Source organism: Triticum urartu, chromosome 5A, assembly GCF_056163025.1.
Source record: "Triticum urartu cultivar PI428250 chromosome 5A, HENAU_Tu73, whole genome shotgun sequence".
Taxonomy (NCBI): Eukaryota; Viridiplantae; Streptophyta; class Magnoliopsida; order Poales; family Poaceae; genus Triticum; species Triticum urartu.
Genome location: NC_141877.1, coordinates 21,466,870 through 21,471,862, shown reverse-complemented (window position 1 = coordinate 21,471,862; position 4,993 = coordinate 21,466,870).

Below are 4,993 nucleotides of genomic sequence, written 5' to 3'. Positions count from 1 at the left end.
AAATGGGCTGTACATTTTTAAAACACATCAAACCGGCAATTAGTTTCAAATATCTTTTTTTATTTCAAGATTTTAAATTAAATTATTTTTTTTGCATGGAGAATTTGTTGGATTTTATATTGATATACATTTATTTTTAAAATCAGTTTGAATGTGAGTCCAAATTTCGGGATTAAAAACAGTTCGGACCACACTGAAATATGCAAAATTTCATATAATTTTTTAACCGTGGCCACAATATGGGCTGTAATGCTAACAAAAAGAATATGGGCTCAACAAAACCATAAGAATTAGCAAATGGGCTGTAAATTATTGGAAATAATGGCAGATGGGCCGTATGCTGTTTTCCACATATTTGAGGCTTTCCTAAAAAAAGGTTGACGCACTAGCACTGACTGTTGGATGTCCATCCAATGGCCGTCGTGCTTCTACAATCTCTGCTCTTCCTGCTCCAGCCGCTCAAACAAGCGTCGGCGGGACTGCCTGCTCCCTCCTCCCCGCGGCCGGCTGTGCTGCCGCGCAGGCCTCACCGCCCCACCGTACTCCCATCGCTGGCCTAGCCATCCCTCTACTCACCCACACCTGCTGTTATTCTCCGGCGACGGTAGACGAACCAGTAAACCCTCGTACAGTCGTACTCCCCTCCGCGTGGGAAACAACTGCCGAGTCTTCCCTGCCTCCGTGTCTTCCTAGGCCTCGCCATCGTCCACAACCGTGGTGCTCTCGGCGCGGCGTGGTTAATGTGGTCAACGACCGACTTCCATCGGAAGAGTACTGTGCGTGGAGAAGCTGACAGCTGGGTCCATGGCCGCAGCAAGGAAGTGCCTCCTTATTACGCACAAAATAATTATTCCTCCACCTAACAGCGGGACCCACCAGACGGGCCACCGTATTTCACGAAAAAAACGTTTTGCCCCTGACTGCTGGGACCCACCAGCTACACCTTCGCACGCAAGGAAGTGCGTCCGAGCAAAAAACAAAACAAAACGTTTCACCCCATGACTGCTGGGACCCACCAGCTACATCTTCACACGCAAGGAAGTGCCTGACAGTCAGGACCCACTTGGTCGAAGCGTACGTAGCGTTGTCATTCTGGTCACGAACGTGTACGTACATACTGGTCGATGTAGAGGCGCGCACGTGTCGTAGTAGAGACGCGCATGTGTCGTAGTAGAGGCGCGCACGTAGCATGTACACGTACGTACAGCGGCCAGGTTGCAAGAAAGAAAATACGGCCACGTATGTGTACATACGAGAGGGGTCTCGAACGCCTACTCGCGCATACGTACGGCCAGGGCTCGTGTACATGGCTGGGTCGGAATGGAGAAATAACATCGTCGTCGTGTTCATGGGGAGGCAACGGAATGCGTCGTGTTCATGGGGAGGCAACGGAATGCGTCGTGTTCATCGGGAGGCAACGGAACGCGTGGGAGCCAACCGGCTGGGTCGGAACGGAACGTGTGGTCATGTTCATCGGGAGGGCTTGGACGGAACAGGCGATGGAAATGAGGCCTGGCGTACCACAGAACGGAGGAAACGGACCTCCTACGGTCGAAACAGGGGTCCTATTGATCGGGAGGGGTGTGGCGTACCGCAAAACGGAGGAAACCGACCTCCTACGGTCGAAACGGGGGTCCTGTTGATCGGGAGGGGTGTGGCGTACCGCAAAACAGACGAAACGGACCTCCTACGGTCGAAACGGGGGTCCTGTTGATCGGGAGGGGTGTGGCGTACCGCAAAACGGACGAAACGGACTTGTCTTGGAGCGCTACGGTCGAAACGGGGGTCCTGTTCATCGGGAGGGATGTGGCGTACCGCAAAACGGGACTCCACGGGATACTGTTCATCTCCACCGTCTACCTCCTCCAGCCTCCACGGGCTAATGTCGACCTCCTCCAGCCTCCACGGGCTCCTGTTCATCCAGCCTCCACCGCGCGCTACTCCACCGGCTACTGTTCATCCAGCCCTCCACACCACGGGGTCCTGTTCAACCACCCCTCCACGGGCACCCCTCCACCGTCTACTGTTCATCCAGCCCTCCACACCATGGGGTCCTATTCATCCAGAGGCAATGCCACCGCTCACTGTTCATCCAACGCCCCCCGCATCGCTCACTGTTCATCCAATCGATCGGCTTCAGTTAGCAGCAGTAGCGAAGGAATCGCTCGATCGGGTTCAGTTAACAGCCATCGATCGATCGCTCGAGTTCAGTAACGCGTAGCCTGCAGTCCAATCGCTCGGGTTCAGTTAGAGCCCAACGCCGCTTGGGTTCAGTTAGAGCCAACGCCTCGCACACACGCACGTACGTGTACGAGAGAAATGTGCATCGCTCGGCTCCGACCTCCCACCGTAACCGGGAACTCGCCGAAATTTTCCTCCCCCTCGCTTCTACCATGGTTTTTTCTGTCATGGACGGCCCAAAGAATGTCATGCAGCTGCGTCTCCGGCCCGCCCAGGACGAAAAGCCCATTTTCTGTCATGATTTTTTGTCATAGAAGTAGGAGCCCACCACATCTATGACGATACCGGGTTTTGTCTCAATTATCGTCATAGAAGTGTCATATGTATGACAGATTTTTTTTTCGTTCGGCCCAAAATGTCACGGATGTGTCTTTTTCTTATAGTGCTTTTTTCACTCTCTCTCTCTCTCTCTCTCTCTCTAGTTAGGGACTCTGTCACGTCCATAAGCATATGGATGTTTTGAAATGTCAAACCTCAGAAAAGTTTGACCAGGTATATGTGGAGAAAAACATTTACATCTCGAACGATCATTAGATTCATCACAACATGTACTTACTTCATACTATCATTTATCTTTGGTATTGTAGATATAAGTAATTTATTTATAAACTTGGTCAAAGTTTCAAAAGTTTGACTTAAAAAATGTTGGAACTACATTATCGAACGGAGGGAGTAGCTCTTTCTCTCTCTCTGCTATCTCTCACGGGCCTCCCCTCTCACTCGAACTCTCTATATCGATGTATTATACGCTCACTGTGTCAGCGTATAGCTCCGTATATTGTTTAGTTGACCGGTCAACCAATCCACATGCTGCCTTGTCAGCTCGTGTTATGTATCTTCGTGTGCTGGCCCATGTGGCAGTGGGTGAAAATAAGTAAACTAGAGGCCCATATGACAAGCGGTGAAGTAAACAAAGTTGAAACCACTCGGGGTAGCACCTCGCACGCTAGTAAATTGAGGGCGCATTGAGGACAAACTTCTTGCGCGCGAAGGACGCACTCGCGCACAATTCACCACTGCGCGGCGGCATGCACAGAAGGACGCACTCGTGCACACCCAGCACACAACACACACCAGCACACGTGTACACCGGTGTCGCCGCCGGTTGAGATGGACGGCAAGGCAGCCAACAAGCGGAGGCGGCTCGAGCCAAAACCGCATCCGGCGAGCCTGGACTTCATCAGCAGCCTCCCCGACGACATGCTGCTCGTCATCATCGGCCTCCTCCCCACAAAATCTGCCGTGCGGACCGCCCTGCTCTCCCGGCGGTGGCGCCCCCTCTGGTGTTGCGTCCCCCTCAACCTCACCGTTGACAGTTGCCTCTGCGACGGGGATTGCAAACGCATGGCTGCAGTCTCCAAGATCCTTTCATCGCACCCTGGGCCAGCCAGACACCTTGACATCCGCATGTTCACTACCAACTGCAAGGTCCAACCCAAGTTCGACGAGTGGTTCTTATCCCCCGCCCTAGATCAGCTCGAGGAGCTCAGCTTTGAAGCTGGACGATGTCGCTCTCTGCCGCCGTCTGCGCTCCGCCTCACGCCAACGCTACACCGCGCCAACTTCAGCTCCTGCTATCTTCCCCAGATTAATGCCGCGCCCGCCCTTCTTCTCCCTCAACTCAAGCAGCTCGACCTCTTCGACATTGTCATCTTGAAGAAGGCTATGGAGCACCTGCTCCGCAGCTATACTGCGCTTGAGTACCTTCGTCTTGAGCAGATCCACGGGTTCATTAGCCTCCACATCGCCTCGACGAATCTCCGATGGATTTATGTGTCTTGCTGGCCCCGCAACAAGACATCAATTGGGAAGAGATCACTCCAGCTGTTCCACGTTATGGTCATTAAGAATGTGCCTTTCCTTGAGAGATTGCTTGTATCGGATCTAGAAGGTCCAACAAAAATCAGGGTCATTGACGCACCGAAATTGACAGCGTTGGTGTACTCGTCTGCCAAATTCTCCGAACTCTTTATTGGATCCGTAATCGTTCAGGTACAGCACTCATCTTCTTCTCCGTCTTCTTGAAATTCACAGTTTTAAATTTCTTCTTGATGTATTTACGACCGTATTCCAGAAAATGATTCCCACAAGCTTGACCCAATCCATGCACATAGTGAAGATCTTAGCACTAAAATCTATCGGCCCCAATCTGGATCAAGTTGTTGGATTCCTTACATGCTTTCCGTGCACGGAGAAGCTACTCATCAAGGTGAAACTTCTTTCCTATAAGTAAACTGTAATGACAACGTAGCTCAATTTTTTCGTAATTTTCCCAAATTACGATGACAAGTGTAGTGTTCAAACATGCATCTACGCACTGCACCGAAAGAAATGTTTTTAGTATTTTTTCTCACGTGATCACCTGCATCGTTTTTATGTTGTACTACTATAGTAGCCTAGGATAGTCATAGTGGAAAGTAACTTAGACTACTCCAGTAACTCTATGGTTACCCTAAGAGCAAGTACTACCTCCATCCTGGTTTACTCTTCCAATTTTGACCATAGATTTAACTGACAAAATGTTAATGCATGTCACTAAGAACTATATCGTTGGATTCGTATTTGAACATAATTTCAAATGGTGTAATTTTTAGTGACATGCATTGGCATTTTCTTAGGTAAATCTATGGTCAAAATTTTATACTAAATACGAGATAGTATTCCCTCTGTCCCAAAATTCTCGTCTTACTTTTGTTTAGATACGGATGTATCTAATACTAAAATGTAACTAGATACATCCATATTTAGACAA